This window comes from Equus quagga, chromosome 3 (genome assembly GCF_021613505.1).
Source record: "Equus quagga isolate Etosha38 chromosome 3, UCLA_HA_Equagga_1.0, whole genome shotgun sequence".
Lineage (NCBI taxonomy): Eukaryota > Metazoa > Chordata > Mammalia > Perissodactyla > Equidae > Equus > Equus quagga.
In genome coordinates, this window is record NC_060269.1 from 88,556,868 (window position 1) to 88,578,662 (window position 21,795).

Genomic DNA, 21,795 nt, shown 5'->3' on the forward strand with positions numbered 1-21,795 from the left:
TTGTGGTTGGTTTGTTACTCCACAGATAAGCTAAGTGCAGTGAAAAGCTATGAACAGATTAATGAGTCAGAGATTTGTTAGTACTATGTCTGAGAATAATAATTTGCTTACTTTAATTCAGTCCTCTGCCTTGATTGTCATTGTTGGTACCAGAAAGCTGACTACCTTTGGATCCATGCTAATAAAGTTGACTCTGAGCGGTAACAGAGAAGCTGGATATGAGAAGTGGCACAATGAAGTCGTGAAGAGCACTCACTTTGGAGCAGACAGCATGATTAAATCTAGGCTCTGCCACCTACTAGTCTTGTGACCTTGGGCTAGTTACTGAACCTCGCTATGCCTCAGTTTCCTCTTCTGTAAAATGTGGATAATAATGGTACTTATCTCATAGGGCTGTTTTGAGGATTAAATGAGTACCTAGAACTTAAGTGTCATAAATAAATAAAAATATGATTTCAAGAATAAGATATGTGGTGTTTAGAAATACTTCCATTACTATTGAACTTAATTGTCGGAATAATTTGCCATTTAAAATAATAAATAAAAAAGGAGCTCATAATGAATAGTATTTTCTGCTTTTTACCATGGACATATTTAAAATACTAGTCTTTTCTCTATGTTTACCTCATGGAACTATCTAGTTTCTGGCTCTCAGGAAACTTTAGTTAAATGAGTGGAAATTTATATTTTTGCCTCAAGGTGCCAATTTTCCAATCATTCTCCTAATTTTTATAAGATCCATCTTTTGTCTGATTTGGAGAAAGTGGTCTATTGCTTATTGAAAATCATGTTGTTTTGTGTTCCACTATAAACTAAGATGATTTGTGGATTGTTCTTAAGGCCTTTCTGTAAGCTGTCGTCGTTTCTCTTAAGAGAAATCATTTCCCTCCCTACATCATTTCCCTAACTTTGTGACTTCTAGCGATCTTTCCGATAGAGAATGCTATAACTACACACAGACATATTTAACTTTTTTCAATCTCAGAATAGTCTGAGTTAATAACTGACATATTAAAATGGCTATAAAAGACTGCCTGTATCAGTACATAGCAATCATCGCTTCAATTTTTCTAACCATAAGTTGCGAGATAAAAATTTCAGTTTTTAATAAGGAGAAAATGCCTCTTCAGTAATATTTCTATGTTCACCTATATTTTCTTTTTATAACTGTTAGGTTTAACCATATAAAACTGCTGATACTCTACCCTTTCTGACCTAACAAAAATGACAATTTCATTTGACTCAACCTAATAGAAAGCAAGAATTTTTTCTGAAGGTCTTCGTGGTCTGGTTTGATTTCAGCCGTTTGTCACTTTCATTCATTTAACAATGTATAAACTTTTTTCCTTTTTAAATGTTGATAATGCACATCTTCCAGGAGACTTTGAGGACTGTAGGTAGTTGGTTAGGAGCTATTTGTTCAGCTTCTAATGTTCTGGCGCCAAGTAAGAGACTTCACATACGTTCTCTCTCATCCTGACCATAGGCCTGAAAGAGGAATGATTGTAAATGGCAGAGCTAGGATTTGAACTCTTTTTTAAATGACCTAGTCTTGGAAGTTACGTAGTGTCACTCCCAACATTCTGTTTGTTAGAAGTGAGTCCCCGTTTAGAAGGAAGGGATAGGCTCCTGCTTTAGAAGGTAGGAGTGTCAAAGAGTTTGTTGACATTTAAGAATCACCACAAAAAGCTAGAGACTTTTGGCTGTGCTTTCTGTCACAATGAAAAATTTATTATGCCCTTTAAAACTTTTCTTCTCTTTGATGTTGATGTAAATGATTTATAGAAGATTAGTGGTCACTCCTGAGTTCTTTGTCTTCCGAATTTTAACTGGAGACATGGTCTATTAATTATATACAATGGAAGCAGTTTAGTCTGAATGTTCTCGCTGGTACAAGGATCTTAATCTTCCAGTTTTTCATGTTCGATTTTTTTTAAAACCTATTTTATTGGATTTGCAGATAATTTATAAGTAGTTTTTGTTGTTGATCCTGTGAAAGGACTAACCATACCTCTTGTTTTCCCTGAGAATTATTTTGTATTTACCAGGTTTATCTTTCTGACTAATTCTGGGTGGCAGTTTGTTCACAGACTGCTCCTGGGCAGCCTGCAGAAGATTGCAGACCATGTACAGAACTAAAACAGATGTGGTAGAGTCTTTTGGGGTGGGTATGGAATAAGATGCCGGATTTTCTAGACAGCTTGGAGTTGTGAAAGAGCTTTGAGAGCAGAGTGAGGAAACTTGAGTGTGTAAAAAAGGCTGACAAGTATGATATAAACCACACCTTTGTATATGGCTGATCTGGAGAGCAGAATGGGCGTATTCTGAGATAACTTGAATTGCAGTATTTCTTCATGTAGTTTGTCATATTTGACAGGAGAAAATTGCATTGAGGATTTTATATTCACCCTTCGATATCACTTGTCAAACTGCACAAAAGTCACAGAGAAATGCTGAGGTGGGTTGTTGATTTAAGGCCTGATAGTGAATCAATGATAAAACCAGGAATAAAACTCTAGAGTATAGTGACCCAGACCCCACTTTCTGATTTGATCTTCCTTGGCAGACTCTCATTCTTTGCCCTGAATTTTTAGAGACCGTTTCCTTGTTAGTTTATTGTTTTTCTTTAAATTATCATACTGTTTCATAAAATTCTAATTTTTTTAAACTATTAGGCTGTAAAATTTGCCTTTCTTTGGTATACAGCTCTATGAATTTTGATACTTATACAGATTAGTGTAACCACTCCCACACTATGCACCTAGAACATCTTCGTGACCCCCCTAAAGCTTCCTTGTCCTGTCCCTTTAGAGCCACACTCTTCCTCCACCTCTCACTCCTGACGGCCACTAATCTGTCTTCATCAATACAGTTCTCTCTTTTCGACAGTGTCACGTAAATGGAATCATACAGTATGTAACCTTTTGAGACTGGTTTCTTTCACTCAGCATAAAGCCTTGGAGAATTGTCCAAGTTATTGTCTGTACCGATAGTTTATTCACTTTTATTGTTGAGTTGTATGCGTGTGCCACAGTTTGTATATCCAATAACCTGTTAAAGGACGTTTGGGTTGTTTCCATTTTTGGGCCATCATGAATAGAGCTGCTATAAACTTTTGTGTATAGGTTTTGTGTGATCATAGGTTATTGTTCTCTGGTGCAAGGATCAGCAAACTTTTTCTGTAAAGGACTAGATAGTCTATATTTTAGGCCATACGGTCTCTGTTGTGGCTCCTATGCTCTTGTAGTATGAGAGCAGCCATACACAATACATAAAGAAACGAGTATGGCTGTGTTCCAGTCAGACTTTATTTACAAAAATAGGAGGTGGGCCTGATATGGCACATGCCCGTAATTTGCCAACCCTTGTTCTATGGTAAATACCTAGGAATGGGATTACTGGTGTTCCCTGATAAATAGAGGTTTAACTTGATGAGAAACTGCCAGTTTATTGATTTGTAAATACTTAGTTTGATACATTTGAATTATGGAATGTTAATGGACTCCAATCTTATAATTCACACATCAGGCTCACGTGATTTTTGATAAGACAAGCTTTGCTCTTGTCTTACACTCAGGATCTATTTTTCCTTCTACTTTTATTCATATTCATGTGAGGTCTTTTGGCTTAGAGGGATCCTTTCTTCCCAGATAAAGTGCTTACCCTTCTTTTAGTCATTTTTATTTGACTTACTTAAGATATAATGAGACATTTCAGGGAGGTTTTCTGTTTTGGGGATATATTAGGAGCAGAGTATCGTAGTGTGAGCTGTTTGGTTTTTAAATCAATCAAAGAGTTGATTTTATTCTAGAAATTGAGTGTAACTGGATAGGCAGCCATCACACCATGACATGCAGTCTCTTTAGAAGTATTTGTTTGTTTCTTCGTTTTTCCATGCTAAACTGTCTATCCGGACTGTCTATCCATAATGAGAACTCACCTAGGAGATCATTGACTATTTGGTGTAAGTTCCTGATGGCAGGTTCGGTATTAAATCTTAGGTTTATCCCCTTGTCCTTCGAGTTCTTCGAAGGAGCCACAGTTGCTTTTGGAAGCTGTTGTTTGTGTTTGTTTTGTCTGTAGAGTGGAGAATTAGCTTTCTGTAGGTAGTATTGTTGTGATTCCCTTTGCCACAAAAGCAAGGACTTGGGGTTGAGGTGCAGCATCTTGGATATACCACTAGCTAACAAAGTTGAGATGGTGAATAAAGCAAAGAAGGTATATCCTCCTGGTTATGGTTTACAATTAGTTTTGCTCTTCTGAAAAAGCAGTGAAGCCCCAGGACCATGACAGTGTCACTTACGTGGAAGAATATTTTGTGCTAACCGTAGTCCCCCGGTCTTGATGTGATGGTTGAAAGGTTATGTCTGTGGGTGGGAAGTGCTACTATTAATATATGCTTCTTATAAGAGATAACTATTTAGAAAAGGAGCTCTTTCCTACCTTCTGTGCACTTGGGCACTGGCAGTTGAATCATAGATGGTCTCCTTTGAGAATCAAATAAAAGTCGTAAACCATTTTCCTAGAATATATGTATATCCACAGATTTAATATGCAGTTTCAGGGGTTCATTTACCCCAAACCAGCACTGTCCAATATATCTTTCTGACAGTGACATGTTCTCTCTTGGTTCTGTCTGATAAGGTAGTCAGTAGCCACATATGGCTATTGAGCGCTTTAAATGTGGCTGGTGCAACTGAGGAACTGTATTTTTTTATTTAATGTAACTTAAATTAACTTGAATTTAAGTTTAAGTAGCCACGTGTGACTAGTGGCTGCTGTGTTGTACAACACAGGCTTAAGCTCTTCCACATGCCCTAGGTCAGAATCCCTCTAAAAGAGGTCCTGATTATGCCACTTCTTGGGAGTTTAATTTGTTTCCTTTGGTTCTCTCTCTTTTTTTTTTTTTAAGATTTTATTTTCCTTTTTTCTCCTCAAAGCCCCCTGGTACATAGTTGTATATTTTTTTTAGTTGTGGGTCCTTCTAGTTGTGGCATGTGGGACACTGCTTCAGCATGGCTTGATGAGCGGTGCCATGTCCATGCCCAGGATCCGAACCAGCGAAACCCTGGGCTGCCGAAGTGGAGCGCGCGAACCTAACCACTCAGCCACGGGGCCAGCCCCCTGGTTCTCATTTTTTGCAGTCAAGCAGTAGTCATTGTATCTGGCTGTTCAGTTATTAAACTTAAGTACAGTTTGTTTGTCTCTAAGTATGTAACTCCTGTAATTCAGCGAGATTTAAAGGCATTTCCTGCGTTTGATTCTGTTTCTTCCATAATCCAGTCTCTAGAGCAGGTTTGTCCTTGGCTGTTAAGCTTGTCCAGAATCTCCTGTGTCACTTTGTCCTGCGTTAGGAACACTGATGATTTAGAGCCACATTTGCCCAAGAATTTTAAAAGTGCATTTCCCATACTTGAACATTGTTAGTGACAAGATAGAAGGGTTAAGGGTAACCTCCATGAAATCTGATCTTACCTTTCTGTGGCAGTGGTTCTCAACTCTGGCTGCACGATAGACTCAACTGAGGTGAAGACAATGTCTGGTCTCCAGCCCCAGAGATTCTGATTTGAATGAGGTTGGTCCTGGGCATCAGAATCTTTTTTTAAAGATTCCTGGTTGATTCTGATGTCCAAACAGGGTTGAAAATCCCTCATGTATGGGAAAATTAGTGGACCTAGGCTAGGTGTGTTGAGTAAAATATTCTGAATTAGAGACTAATTCATAATCTTTCCCTCCCTCTTTCTAGTTGGAGCCCAGATTTCAAGTCTTGAGTAAAATACCGTCAGGGGAATGGGCCCTGTTGCGCTCACACATTCAGAACCTGTTATCCAAGGAGTTCTCTAAAGGTCAGTGTATGGGAAGAGAAGCTAGTGGGGGTTTGCTTTTAATCTCTACTACTATTCAATTTATTGGTGAAAGATTGTAAGTTCCTCTTGAGTAGAAATGCCTTTTTTAATTGACGAGATCTTTAGTGCCTCCCTTATAAATTTGATAATTATAATATCATATTTGGGAAATACAAAATGTACCTTCTCAAATTGTTTATTTTTAATAGGCTCTTTAAAGGAACATGCATATTATATGTACATCTCTATGCTTATACACGTATAATATATCTTTGCGAAGATATTCAAGAAATTAGTAACAATGGTTGACTCTGGGAGGCCAGCTGGGGCCCAGTGGTAGAATACTTAATTTTACTTTATATTCTTCTCAGTATTTTTTTTAAACCCCATGCATATATTAAATTTCAAAAAATCTTTCCAAGAGCTAAAAATGCCCTTTTTTACCATTTTATTTTATTCTATTATTTTATTTATTTTAGTTTTTATTGAGGTTATCATAGTTTACAACCTTGTGAAATTTCAGTTGTAGATTATTATTTGTCAGTCATACCGTAGGTGCACCACTTCACCCTTTGTGCCCACCCCTCACCCCCCGTTTCCCCTGATAGCCACTAATCTGTTCTCTTTGTCCACGTGTTTAACTTCCACATATAAGTGGAGTCATACAGAGATTGTCTTTCTCTATCTGTAAAAATGCCTTTTTTTAAAGTTTTGTAAATATGCTTATAGGTTTTTCTATTTGGAACAATGGAAAACCTCGCAGTCATTGAAATTGAGGATTTCTGCTTATTATTTGATACATTACTTATTGTTTTGGATGTATTATTTATGTGTATACATCTACTTTTTCCTCTCCTGAATGCAAGTCCTGGGTTTTCATTTTGTTTTACATTTTGTTATGACCCTTTTATTTCACCAGGGCCAAATTTGTCTCTTTTTATCTTTCCCACGAATTCTTATTCCTTTACTCTATCTCCTAGCTTAGTTAATGGCACTACCATTCTTCCAGTCACTCAGGCTGGAAGTCTTAGTCATCTTCATCTGTTCCCCTCAATCCTGCAAGACATCCCATTCCCAGATGGCTAATCCTGAGTTGATGACATTTCTCATGTTCTCCCATACTATTTCTCCCCCCACCCACCTCCACTGGCCCTGCGTTTTATCACTGAAGATCATTAAAATATCCATTCCCCACTTCACACTATGCTTAGGAATATTACTCTCCTCCTTATTAGGAGTTTATTGTTAGCCTAATACTTAAGGCCTTTTATGATCTGCCCACGTCTACCCATTCTAAGCAAGCCCGTCATCTCCAGCTTTCACCCTGTGCTCCAACTATGCCAAACTACAAGCAGGACCCAGCAGCATATCTTGTGCCTTCTCTTCTGTATACATATGATCTGTTTGCTAGAAATAAGGTATTGCCCATTGTCAGCTAAATGAACTGTTCAGTTTCCAAGACTTAGTTCAAATGTCACCTTCTCTATTGATAGTTAAATGTTTCTTGTGTGTTCTTATAGCATCTTGTTTACTTATTTATTGTTGTTTACTATAGCACTTATCACATTACTTCTGTAATATCTTTTAGCTTAACTATGAGCCCCTAGAGGATAGAAGGTGATCTATTTATCTTTCTATTGCTAACACCTGGATGTAAAAAGTGGTAAATGTACAAGGAAATAAGCATTAACACGTAACAGAATTTTGGTACTCTTGTTTTATAATCATTTAAACTCGTTAATCACTGTTTTTGATGATTTAGGAAGAGCTAAACTAAAATGTACATTTATGAAGGGTTTACTAAATTCTATACCTGAGATTGAGGAAGATGTTTACCCATTTAAAAGAGCTGAGATTTTTAAAGTACCTTTAAATGATTCAGAAGAATACTTTTCATGCAAATCATTTATACAGTGAGTATAAGACATTTTGAATATTATTTAAAGCAGAAACCAAAGTAAGCCTTTATTAACATAACCAGATCTTATGTTCTTGAAAGTAATAATGCTATTTATTTAACATGTTTTACTTATTGTCTTTTCCCTGCATATTCATTTGGATAGTGATACCTATTTGCCTTTTATCATTTCTTAGCTTAAATAGAAGGGTCATGGCAGAAACTTACTGTAGTTTCCAATTTTATATTCCTTTTAGATACTTTAATACACATTTAAAATGGATTCTGTGGTAGTTTTTTTTTAAACGAGTCATCAGTTTATAGATCTCAGAAGTCTACAATTTTTCAGATTTTCAAATAGAAAAATCTGTTGATCGAAAGAGAAAATGTAGGGATTGAAAAACTTAAGTTTGACTCTTCTATCTCTGTACGTACTCTTAATGGGTGCCTAAATTTATCTACAGTAGAAAAGGTAAAGGATTTCCATTTAAAGATAGCTGAGTAGGACATTTGTGTTCTATTCTCCTCCCTAGTGCTAACTGAACTTAACCAGAAGAATAAACAATAGAGAAGAAATCTTTTAACTTTAGTAAAATGAAGAGAAAACCACAATTCCAAGCCTCAGACTGCAGGAAGAGCTGCCAGAGCTTTAGGACTAATTGAGGGAGCGTGCAGCCCTCTGAAACACAGCCCAGGGCTCTCCCAAACAGGTGGTTATGGGGACTACAGAGTGGCAGGAAGGTGAGGCTGCAGGAAAAGACGCAGATGCACGTTGTTGTGCAGAAAACAGTCAGAAGCAGCCGCAGAGTGGAGGCGTGGTGTACAGAGCCGTCGTCTTGGCATTACTTGATGCAAAGGAACTGGAGAGAAGTCAGCACTGAATCACAGTGCCGACAATCGACAGCTTAGCACTTTCGCCCTCTCTCTGTCTGCCTCAGCCATGCTGGCTTCGTTACAGTTCTTCAACCATGCTAAGCACGTTCTTTCCTCGAGCCTTTGATTTTGCTTGTCCCTCAGCCTGGAAAATTCTTCCCCTAGAAATTCTTACAGATTGCTCCCTCATTCATTCAGGTTTCTATTCTGGTGTTAACGCCTTAGAAAAGCATTCCTTTCCCGTGCAGACTCAAACAACAACCCTGGGAACATTCTCTTTTCAAAGCTTACTCTCTCTTTTCAAAGCTTACTTAATTTTTCTTCATAGCCATCTCAACACCAGACTTGTATACTGATTTCTTTATTTTTTTTGTCTTCCCCACTAGAATCTGAGCTCCCAGAGGATGTATACTTAGTAGACTTTTGTCCCCCCTCTGTATTCCTAGTACCTAAAACACTGCCTGGCACCTGGTGGTTGCTTAATAAATACTTGTTGAATAAATTATTGAACAAGCAAATGAACACGTGGGTCTTCTAGTAGGAAACATAGAATTAATTCCTGTACCCTGTATAAACTGGGAGATCCATGTTGAGAAACTTAAGAGACAGCAGCAAATAGCAATAATTGGTCCTTATTTTGATTCTTATTCATATAAAATATCTATAAAAAATAATGACATTTATGAAATAATTGACCATTTGAACACTAAAAATTTGATATTAAAGAATGTGTAGTAGCACGATGGGTCAGTTGGGATTTGGTTGCAGAGAACAGAATCCATTCTAGCCAGTTTAAGCAGGAAGATACTTTTTACAGGGTGTTCATGGCTTACCGAGGGAAGTGAAAGGCTGAAGAAACAGATGTTGGGCTCCTGGTTGACCTCTTACGAACATCTCCCAGTGCTGTACCACAGAGCTAGGCCATCAGGCGAGCTGCTGTCTTCTCTGTGCATCAGGATATGGTTGTAGGGATTAGAAAACTATGGCCTGCAAGCAAAATCTGGCCCAAACGGTTTATGTATGTCCCTCCAGTTAAGAAGGGTTTTTGCATTTTTACTTGGATGAAAGGAAAATAATGCTTTGTGTCACCTAAAAATTATGTGAAATTGAAATTTCAGTGTCCATGCATAAAGTTTTATTAGAACACAGACACTCTTATTCGGTTACCTATTGTCAGTGGTTGCTTTCACACTGTGTTGGCAGTCCTGAGTAGTGGCAACGGAAGCCACGTGGTAGAATATTTATCTGGCCCTTAACAGTAAAAGTTTGCCAACCCTTCCTCCAGAATACACACGCACTGCCATTTCCAGAAGCTGCCTCTATTGCTGTTTGCTCTATAGCCGTGCTGCCCAGCGCTGGTGGAAAATGGGCTTAGGGTGCTTTGATTTACTGTCCTGAGGTCCTAGAGACAGTGAGTGGAGGAACACAGTTTCGAAACCGTGTCTGCCTGACTCCAGACCCGTTTTACTGCCACCCTCTACACTTGCTAGTCTATTGCTTATCTCGGTAAGGTAGTATTTGCATGAATCCAACCAGAAACTTTACTTCACGTGTTGAGAACGTTTAAACATTGTCTAATTCAGTTCTCATTGCCTTTACAAAAGTCACAACCTCTCAGTTTTGTTTCTTCTTCAGGAAAGCAGACTAATGATTTTATCCTCTATTTTTGTGCATAATATTGATTCATATTTAATGCAAAAGATCTGTGTGAATATGCAACACTGTATAATTAATTGCTTTCTTAGACAAAGACTCTAGAAATTTTAGTATTGATCTAGTATTGATATTATATTCCATTATGTTTTACGAGGAACACGTATATAAGCTTCAAGCAAAATATTTGTATCAGGGAATAACCATTTGGTCTTAGCAACCTCACGTGGAGTAGGGACTTGGCCTTTGAAGGAGTGGACTGTGCTAAATCAGGCCAGTCAGACATGGGTTCAGAGAAACATTGCCTGCGAAAATATTTTAGTGACGGGATATTTTTAATTTAGATTCTTAGTCATAATATCCTGTTTGAGATTAAGTCTGAATATTTTTAAGGGTAGTCCTTAGACACAAGAACACAAAATCAGAGTTTAAAGAGAAAAAGAAAAGACATAATGAAGTAAATAAAACAGAAGCTTCTGAAGTGCTAGTGAGATCTAAGCGCAGTGATGTGCTGATAAATGTTTAACAACCGGCTATTCAGGGAAAAAAACGGAAATTGATTTCTTTTTTTTTTTTTTTTTTTTTGGTGAGGAAGATTTGCTCTGAGCTAACATCTGTTGCCAGTATTCCTTTTCTTTTGCTACGGGAAGACTAACCTCGAGCCAACACTCGTGCCAGTCTTCCTCCACTTTACAAGTGGGTCGCTGCCACAGCACGGCTTGACTAGTGGTGTAGGTCCATGCCCAGGATCCAAACCTGTGAACCTGGGCCACCAAAGTGGAGAGTGCCAGACCCAAACCACTATGCCAGGGGGCCAGCCCCAAGAAACCTTGATTTTTAGTATGTGTTGATCTCTTTGGTGTAAATCCTCTACTGTGGCAGGTTTCATACTATTGATGGTTTGACAGTTGGCTCTCCACAATTTCTGAAAGTTTAGCTGTCAGCTTTCATGAGCTGGTAAGAGCTGGATCCAGCACACCACTTAGCTTCGCCTAAGCACAAGGTAAAGAACACAAGACAGGCAGAAACCGTTTACATTTACATTTATAATGAATATACAGGGAAAATATTTCAAGAAACCTGAGTTTCTCTTTTAAATAAAAAGTGGTCATTTTATAAAAATAATATAAAAGTATATTATTTTATTCACAGAAGAATAAAATGAATAGTTTCTATTGATGTTGGAATAAATTTTTTCTAAGGTTATCTCATGTTATTTTCTCTTTAATGAAAAGTATTGCTCAGAACATGTTAAATTACGTAATACATTGTTGTGTTTAATTGCTAATCATATTTTTATTTGTATTTTTCTTGACGAATTCTTCCAGGAAATTATTTCCTTAATATTCTGCATATTATTCCATATTTGGGGTTTATATGATTGAGTGCATTGTGTGAGGATTAACGAAGACTTGAACTAAGGAGATCAGGAAACTCAAAGGAAAAGAAAATGTAGTTCGGTGTATGTAACATTTCCCTTCTGTGTCAGATGGATCAAGAGATAGGAAGAATTCTCTGCCAAGATATTACTCATGAATCATATTTCTTGTTGCCAGTCTGGTTACACCCTTGGTGCAAGATACACAAAGTAAACATGGATTTTGTGTTTTTCTAACTTCGTGGGGACAAAAATACTTGGATAATTTTGTCCAAACAAGTAGTCCTGTCGTTGCTGGGAACAGCTAGAAAATAAAATCACAATTGCTTTCAGAAACAAAATTTTTCCTAAAGACAAAGAGCAGCTTCGGTTTAATGGGAAGAGCGCTGCACTTGGAGTTAGGTGTCTTGAATTCAAATTTCAGCTAATGCTAGTTATTGGATCTTTTTGGCAAATTGCTTTAACTTTTCTGAACTTCAGTCTCTTCCCTGTCATGCAGGCCTTATACCATTTTGTGGTAGGAAATAAATGAGTACACTTATGTGAAAATACCTAGTATTGTACTTGGCTGTGGATCTTAAGTCTGTATTTCCTAGGCAAAAGCTGATGCAGAGGCAGGAAACAAGAGTTCCTTAGGGATCAACTCCAGCCTGGCTACTAATTGCTGATGCTATCCCTTTAGACTCTTGAAATGATTCCAGGACAGAATGGCTAGTGTTTTCCACTTGGAAAAACTGATTACAAACCAATGTGTAGAAAAGTTTGCATGTGAAGGCTTAACATATGCAGGGAACAAAGCTGCAAAAACCTGATTGGCTAGGGTAGTCTACGGATAGGCCAGTGAAGTCCATTTTCTTCTATTGTTGAAAATCTTTGAAAAATGCACTTATCTTCCCCGCTGCTCTTCCTCCCCACAGCCCTGCCTCCCTACGGCTACCGTAGGTTTCCCTCTGTACTTTTCCCCGGTGCCTTTGCGTCCCTAGTACAACAGGCGTTGCCTGTATCACACCAAGACCCGAAGCTCCATAAGATCAGATATCGTGTCTATTGTAAAAGAGTTGTTATTTCATAACAAGTGGTAAGTGCCACATGGACTAGTGGTGATTGATATTCACCACTGTATCCCGAGGATCTACCTGGCACCATGGCTGACATTTTATAATTTACTCTTGATTCAGAATATTATAGTGCAAAAATCATCATTAGGAACCATAATTCTTATTATATAGCCATAGAAAGAATGAAAGATTAGGCCAAAGTTGCAATGACTCCAAAATACTAACAACAAGTTGCTCTCTTTTTGAAAAGCCAAATCTGGATTATCAAATGCTACAGAACCATCCTGGTATTCCCAATGTCATTTTTTGTTGTTAGAGACTGTGGATGGGTAGGCTTGTCTGAGGCTCGGAAGAAGCTTAGATTTATTTTGTCATTAAAAGCTGCACAATTTATTTTGATGTGATAAAGAACCCAGTTTTATTTCCCCTTTCCTCTCTGATACTGGAAATCTTTCTGAGTCTGAGGGAAGTTGACTGGTCTGGCTCTTCCCTGTGTGAGCCAGGTCCTGTTTCTCTCAAGATTTATTATACGTACCAAATTATCATCAGTGGCTAAGAGAGTCATTCCTTCCTCCCCTAGAGGGTGGAGAAGTCTATCTGAACTTTATTTTGTTTGTGCCATTGTAAAAAAACCAATGTTTTTTAAAATGTGTTTTAGAAAGCTTTGAGCTAAATATTCCTACATCTGAGTTTTTTTCTTGTTACTTGCAGAGCAGGTAAAGTTTCTTTTAAGGAATTTTTTTTTAATATCAGAGGATTATGTGTTCTTGCAAAATATTTGTTTTGCGTGCATGTATTTCTAATTTGTAAGAAACGTTATTGTAATATATATTTGATTCTATTTCTTAGTTCCTTTTACTCATTACTATGTTTTTAAGCAACCTGTATGTGAAATATATACTTTTAAATGAATGTGTATGATTGTGCATCAACCCTGTTTTACTTACTCATTTTCTTAGTGATGGGCAGTGATGGACTCTAAATAGCCTCCAAGCCCCCAATTACCACAGATAACAGTGCAGTAAATATCCATTTACAAGTCATTACCCATAAGAATTTCTTTGGGATTTATACTGAAGAGTAGAATGGAAGATTCTGAGTAATACAAAATTGCCCTGTAAATCCTCTACCAGTCGTGTCAGTGGGTCCTGTCCACGTGTCGAAGAATACAGGGCATTTTCCAGCTTTCTGCTTATTGCTATTCTAATAGGTGTAAAGTGGCATTTCCTTATTTTAATCTGCCTTTCTTTGATTACTAATTAAATTAAAAACATCTCTTGATATATTCAGTGGCCTTCCGGTTGCTAGTTCATTTCTTTTTTCTCTTTTTTTCATTGAGATTGCTATATTTTTCTTGTTGATTTGGTAATTCCTTGTAAATTATAATCCTTGCAGTTTTAGATGTTTCAAATATCTTTTCCCATCATGTTGTCTCACTTTTTACTTGGTTCATAATGTTCTTTGCTGAGCCAAAATGTTTAATTTTGATAGAATCACATTCATTTTATTTTTGCATATGGTATGTGATTTTGAATTTATGCTTAAGATATTCTTACCTGATTCATAAAGATATCCTCATATATTTTCTTCTATTAACCTTATAGTTTTACCTTTTATTTTTGGATCTTTAATCCATCTTGAGCCCACCTTTTGTATGTGGTTTTCAGTAGGAGTCTAGTTTATTCTATTCTAAGGATGAATCAGTTTCCCAATACCACCTACAAACCATCGCACCCTTCCCTGGGACCTTTATCATTAGCATTAGGTTCCCAGTACATATATGGGTCTGCTTCTGAGCTCTCTCATCTCAGCACCTCAGCTCTCTCAGCAGCACCTTTGTGTGTTTGTTCTTATGTCACTCAGCCACTGGTTTTTTGTTTTGTTTTGTTTTGTTTTTTGAGGAAGATTAGCCCTGAGCTAACTACTACCAGTCCTCCTCTTTTTTTTTTGTTGAGGAAGCCTGGCCCTGAACTAACATCCGTGCCCATCTTCCTCTACTTTATATGTGGCACACCTACCACAACATGACGTGCCAAGTGGTGCCATGTCCACACCCAGGATCCAAACTGGCGAACCCCAGGCTGCTGAGAGGCAGAACGTGCGAACTTAACGGCTGCGCCACTGGGCTGGCCCCTCAGCCACTGGTTTTATTAGCATAGTTTGGTAGAGGATTACTTTCAAAATCTAAAAGTTATATAATTTAATTTTCAAGTTTTATAATCATTGTTACCTCTTTCCTTCCTTAAGGACCTTTATGTCATGTTTAACACTTTAACTAGTTACCATTATGATCCTTGAAATATATTTGGAAGTTCTTGATCAGTTTCTTTAAATATAATTGTATTAGAATTTTAAATTTGTTTCCTTAAGTATAATTAAATATAATTGGTTCATGGGTCTCTGTTTTTTTTTTCCACTTTATTAAAATATTAAATTTTGCTTTTTAGGAGAACTCTGGATATGAAATTAAATGCGTTGTTATCTTGTCTGAAGTTTGAGAGTATATTAAGTGGTATAAAATGTTTAAATCATTCAAAAATTAAAGAGAAATGAAGGGATTTTTTTAACCTGGATAAATACTAGCAAGTTTCATTGTAGAAATAGATTACTTTGAAAAAATAGACCAAACATTTCAAGTCATCAGAGTTGATGTAGCTCTCAGGATTTTTGAATGAATTAGTATATGTTCTACTAGGAACGAAAATGCATGCATAAACCAGTCAGTTACAGTGTCTTCACATGACTGTTTTGACTGTAGAATAACTTTCTTTTATGTAATTTCAAAAAGAAAAACTGGAAAGTAATCTATGTTTTCTTGAATTGCAAGTCTTTGCATGCCCCTCTTCCCTATCTAGAAAGTTTTGCTCAATCCAAATTGTAATTTCTAGAATGTTGTGTGTACTTTCTAGGGACAAGTTAGGTAACAAAATGAAACAACTTTATACCCTTCATTTGTGGAAAGATTTATTTCTTATAGCTTATATATTTTATTTAAGCAGTTGGATTCAAAAGCCTAGACATTTGAGATAAAATAAATAGGTTATGTATTTAATTTTAACCTCCAAATGCTAACCCTGCTAGCAGAGTTTTGAATAGGAGATTTCAGTTGTATAGCCTTTACCCTTGTCCCAGCTCTAGTTGAGGTGTTGATTGTAACCCTGAAAGGACACAAGCGGAATGAGAATAACAGCTGAATGTACTTGATCCTCTGGTCCTGAAATAAAATTCGATGCTTTTTTAGAATGTCTTTCAAAATCATGAGAGTTAAGCTTTATGATGGAATGTTAAAAAAATAAATAAACCTAGCAAAGAGTCATCTCCCCACCACCAGGGGGTCTGTGCCAGGTAGTATTTTGTGTATCTTGTTACATGGCATTCCTTCTAAGAGCAGGGTGGAACTATTATAAGAAAAATATGGTAAACTGTGTTGTACTTTGCAAAGTTAATCACTTTAGTAACTTATTTCCCCCAAATAAAAGGTAGTATATTTAAAATATTATTGTCAGTATCTCAGATGGATTTATAAAATGTATTAAATAAAATAGCTAACTGATAAGAATAGCATTTCTCCTCTCATTCTTCCCCGAGGGCATTTTTTAAAATAGTCTACATGTGATCAACAGTGAAATGGTGTAATTAGGACATGGCTATTTGTGGGAATCCTTCTTATGTTTGGGTATGGTGGAATGATAGAGAAATGTAGTTTTTTTATTCTTTTCTCCTCCCTTTCTACCCGTTCACTCTTCAACTCCCATCCCTAAACCCCTTTAGTGAGAATGTCCCCCTTAGCTATGAGAATGTAAATACATTTTTATATTTCATTTGTAGAATATCTAATGCAAAAATTATAAGGAAAACAATAATACTCTGATTAGCAAAAGATTGTATCCAGTAACAAGTAATTTTTTCATTCTTAAGATTCCTATCAGTACCACCTTTTATATCTTAAAATATCTGTCTTTAAGGATTTCATAAGTTTCCTAATTGTTTTCATTCATATATCTCCATTAAGTGAATTTGTGGATAGGGGAATTTATGGAAAAATTAATCAGTAAGGTGTCAACAGGAAGGTTTCCCAGATAGAGTATTAATCTCTTCAGGATGTCAGGTACTGTGGCAACAGTTAAATATTAAAAACATAGGTCACTGACCTCACGCTAGGTTCATTTTCAAGGAATGGTGGTGGAGCTGTCTGTTCACTGGAGAGACCCTCCGTACATCCCAGTAAAAACTGTACCTGTGGTGGATTGAGAAATAGTCTCAGATGGGATCAGACTAGGTTATTGGCTGTTGACTATTAGCACAACCCTGATGGGGAGGCTTGATGTGGATACTTGTGCATGCTTTTCTAGGAGATGAGGATGAGTAGATGTGGATTTGGGGTGGGTGGGTGATAGAAAATGGCACAGACATACACACAGGGTAAGTGAACAAACGTTCGTACAACAGAGAGCAAAGAGCTGTCGGAAAATTATATTCATTTTCCTTTCCTTTATTATTGACGAGATGGTGCAGCCTTTCCTATATTTGTGGTCATTCATTTTCCTTTTCTGTGAAAGGCCTATTTGTCTTTTGTCCACTTTTCTGTTGGGTAGTTTGCTTTCCTCTCAATGATTTGTCGCTGTTCTTTACATATTTTGATCTTTTGGATCTAATTTTTTTGTTCATTATAGGTGTTGCAGATATTTCATTCCCACTTTGTGGCTTGTGTGTACTTTCTTTCTGCTGATTTTTCATGTACAGAAGTTTTAAATTTTGATAAGATCAATTTTATTTGTCCGGATGTAGTTTTTTTTTTTTAAAGACATTCTTCCTTACCCTGAGGTTATAAAGATATTGTCCACCATTTTCTTCTGAATATTTAAAAAGTTTCATTTTCCGAATAAATGTCTTAATTGCTTTGGTGGCGAGGACATGGTGAATATAAGCTACTGAAAGCAGAGCTTGGTGGCTGGAAAAGAGAGAGATTCAAGTGGGTGGGGAGTGTCTTGATAAATATTTCTTTACTCAATGATCAAGTTGCTACTGTGGGGATGTGTTTAAATTGTTTTACAGTTAAGTAAGTTCATGATAGGTTGCCAGGCAGTAAAAAAATCTGAAGAGACCTTTTCAGGCAGAGGAAAGACGGTGGGGAAAAAGCATCGAGGGTGTGAAATGGCGTGGCCTGTCTAAGGGAACAGCGGTTAGCTGGTGTGGTTTGAGTGTAGAATGAGGGAGGGATATTGCAGAAGACAGAGCTTCAAAATTAGATTCACAGTGGATTTGGAGGAGCCTTTTAGGCCTTGCGAAGAGTTTTGACTCTGTCCCATTGCAAGTGATCATGTCACTTCTTTTTTTTTTTTTAAGATTTTATTTTTTTCCTTTTTCTCCCCAAAGTCTCCCGGTACGTGATTGTATATTCTTAGTTGTGGGTCCTTCTAGTTGTGGTATGTGGGACGCTGCCTCAGCGTGGTTTGATGAGCAGTGCCGTGTCCGCGCCCAGGATTCGAACTGACAAAACACTGGGCCGCCTGCAGCGGAGCGCACGAACTCAACCACTCGGCCACGGGGCCAGCCCCCATGATCATGTCACTTTCAAGGGAATTCCAAACTGACCTGTTTGGAATTTTAGAAAAACGAATATAGCCAGGCCATCAAGAGGGTAAAAAGTGGACTTGGTACTCCCACAGTGCCTTGCATATAGTAGACATTTAAAGCAATTGAATTTCAACACTGCCATTGCTCAACATCTATTTAGAATTTTTTCTCATAATCATCTGCAGAGTCTGCAATACATTCTTTTGGTTATTAGTGGAGAATTTTCAGTCTTTTGAAAGGATTCAATATTTAGTAATAGGCAAAAGTTATTTGGAGGAAGTTTGAAAACTAAGACAAATGAGCAAGCTGGGTAATTCCATTTTTTGGTAAAAATGGTATATGATGACAGTGAATTTTAGATGTAGCTTATAAAATGCTATGAAAGCAATCTTTAAAGAGGAATTAAAAAAAGTATTTTGAACTGTGTCAGCATCATTATGTGTACATAGCATTCTAAGATATCTAATAGGTAGAGCAAAATTTATCTGAATGTATAAATTTTGATATTTTGAGAAAAATAGAAGTATAAGAATTCACAGTTAAAACCTTCATTAGTGTACAATCAGTATGTCAAGAAGCCAACATTTACTTTAGCATTATTTTTATCTTTATTTTATTCCTTTTTTCATTTGTGAGGTTTTACTAATATAATTCTGCACAGTCTTTTGCATTTGTCATTTTCCTTTCATCACTTTTAGATCACACCATATATTCCAGACCAGTCGGTAATGGTTTGTTATTGATAATGGTAAGCCAACTCTTTGGATGTTCCTGGTCCTCAGTATGTTGTTGATGCATCAATTCCCTGTGGAGGATTCTGGCTTATTGTGTTTTGTTTTGTCATCATCTGCTTACCAACCAAATCTAAATATTAGTAATGATTTTTTTCCTTCTGCCCCTGCCTTCACATTCATAGTTCTTAGTTTTTGAATTTATACCAGTTTTCCCTGAATATATTAAAAAAATACACTATGACGGTACCCAACACCTCCGAATGAAAGTGGTCATATGGTAATGGTTTATTACTTTTTCAAGTATAAAACTGAATTTAAATAAATGATAAAGAATAAAGGTGTCTTCCAAGCCTTCTTGTTTTGAAATAAACACATAAGGAATTTAGAGAAAATTCTCCCCCTCTGGCCTATTTTAAATCACTTGAACTTATCTTTGGCTTGAGCTGCCTCTAATTCATTCATCTTCTGAACTTTTATTGATCACTTATTAATCATGTATTGCCTGCCTCTTATCTGTGCCTTCTGTAATCTCCTATTATTTGTTCAGTGTGGGAAAAAGACAGACAAAATAACAATTAGATAACATTGTGAGAAACGCTATGATAAAGTGATGCACAGGAGTGTATGGGAACAAAGAAGGGAGCATCTCTATCAAACTGGGAGGTTAGAGAATGCTTTCTAGAAGAGGGACAGTTGAGCTGAGATATAAAGGATGGTTAGTAATTAGCTAAATGTGTAAGAGCTGGAGGAGAAGGCCCCCCCAGGAGACGGTTCAGAGTGTATGAAGGCACAGCACGGAGACCTGCAGAGACAAAGGATGGGTGGGGTGAAGTGGAAAAGTGGGAGATGAATAGAGTTAACCTAGGATGGACCAGATAATGAGGAACCTTGAAATTTGTCCCTGCCCTTAAAGCTATGGGATTCACTCCTACATTCATTTGTTCATTTCTACTAAGTGCTAAATCCTCAGCTAGGTGTTAAGGATTTGGAGAGCACAGCTGGCTTTCAGGAAATTTGTAGTTTAATGAGAAATAGTGATAATTAAGCAGAAAGAAATGATCTTTAGTTAAGCAAGTTGGTAACTTTTCAATTTAGAATGAATGGTTGTTAATGTGATTTTTTTTTCTGGAGATATTTAAGAACTTTGATATTTACGAACTGTGGAGACTTTCTATAGGATAAGAACTAGGATTGTAAGTTTTTAAAAATTTTATGTGTAATATGTAATTTTTTGTGTGGAATAGTAAAACTGGCACATCCAGAATTCATACTATCTGGACATAAAATCTGATGCTACTGCATACGAGGTGTATGACAGTAAGTCATTCTTTTAACATTTATTCACCCATCACCTACTGTGAACTAGAGATACACAGTTAGATAAGATTTGGTTCCCACCATTGAGGAAATCAGAAGTTAATAGGAGTAAATAACCACTTACTGGTGTATATTTGTTACGGTAGCAGAACAGTAATAATAACTGTCCCTTACGGGGCACTTGTGCCAGATATTACTCTAAGTGCTCTCCACATGGTAACTCATTTGGTGAGTTACACTGCGACACTGAGGAAGGTTCTGGTAGTTACTTTCTTTTTCCATGTGGGGAATCTGATGCACAAAGATGGTAACTGACCTACTCAGGTCACACAGCTGGTAAGTGGTGCAGCTAGGATTCAAACGCAGGCACTTAGTTTCAGAGGCTCTGTAACCACTATGCTGTGCTGTCTCTCTTAAAGATGATATTATATAACAGACTATAACTAAAGTGCTAGGGTGGAACAACAAACTCTGCCTGGAGGTTTGGGGAAGACTACTCTGAGAAGTTGACCTTAGAGCTTAGCTGTTCGGAAAAGTAGAGGAGGGGGCATCCTTGGCAGAGAGAACAACAGACGCCCATACACAGAGGGCTAAAGATCCCAGCAAGGCTCCGAGGTACTTTCAGTGTAGCAGAATTCAGAGTGAAAGAGGTGGCTTAGTAAGAGATGGGGCTGGAGACGTCAATGGGGCCAGGGTGTCTAAGAACTTAGGTATTAGATTAAGGTGCTTCAGTTTATTCTTAGGCAACAGGGAATCAGCAGAGGTTTTAAATCAGAGAAGTGGTGTGTATCTATTTTGTTTTTCAGAAGAAAACTGAGGAGCTGTAGGGAAGATGCACCCAAGACAGGTCACCAGTCATGTGGCAGTGAGACTTAGACTAATTTTATCAATCGTTTTAAAGAGCCAGATTTTGGTTTTCTTAATTTTCTATTGTTTTCCTGTTTTCAATTTCATTGATTTGTTGTCCTGATTTGTTATGTCTTTCCTTCTGCTTCCTTTAAGCTTCAATGGCTCATCTTTCTCTAGTTTCCAAAGGTGAGAGGTTAGGTTATTTTTAGGTCTTTCTTCTTTTGTAGTATGAGCATTGAGTGCTACAAATTTCCAAGAACAGCTTTCACTGCATTTTATCTATTTTGATAAGTTGTGTTTTCATTTAGTTCAAAATGTTTTTATATTTCTCTTGACACTTCTTTGACTGATGTGTTATTTAGATATGTGTTGTCTAATTTCCAAATTTTTGGAGCTTTTCAGCTATCTTTTGTAACTGATTTCCTGTTTAATTCCATGGTGATCTGAGAGCATACTTTGTATGATTTCTCTTCTTTTAAATTTGTTAAGGTGTGTTTATGGCCAAGTATGTGCTCTAGCTTGTGAATGTTGCATGTAAGTATGAAAAGAATGTATATTCTGCTGTTGTTGGATGGTGTGTTCTATAAATACCAACTGTAGAGCTAGTCGATTG

General features: G+C 37.1%; 1 protein-coding gene across 7 annotated transcripts in view; it reads left to right on the forward strand.

The window, feature by feature from the left end:
• Window positions 1-21,795, forward strand: part of WDFY3 (WD repeat and FYVE domain containing 3) — a 251,147-nt gene that overhangs the window by 60,289 nt on the left and 169,063 nt on the right. For all 7 annotated transcript variants that reach the window (XM_046656544.1, XM_046656548.1, XM_046656546.1 and 4 more), the window contains one exon: window positions 5,747-5,846. The gene's annotated coding sequence lies outside the window, so the exon portion shown is untranslated. The remainder of the gene's footprint in view (window positions 1-5,746; window positions 5,847-21,795) is intronic.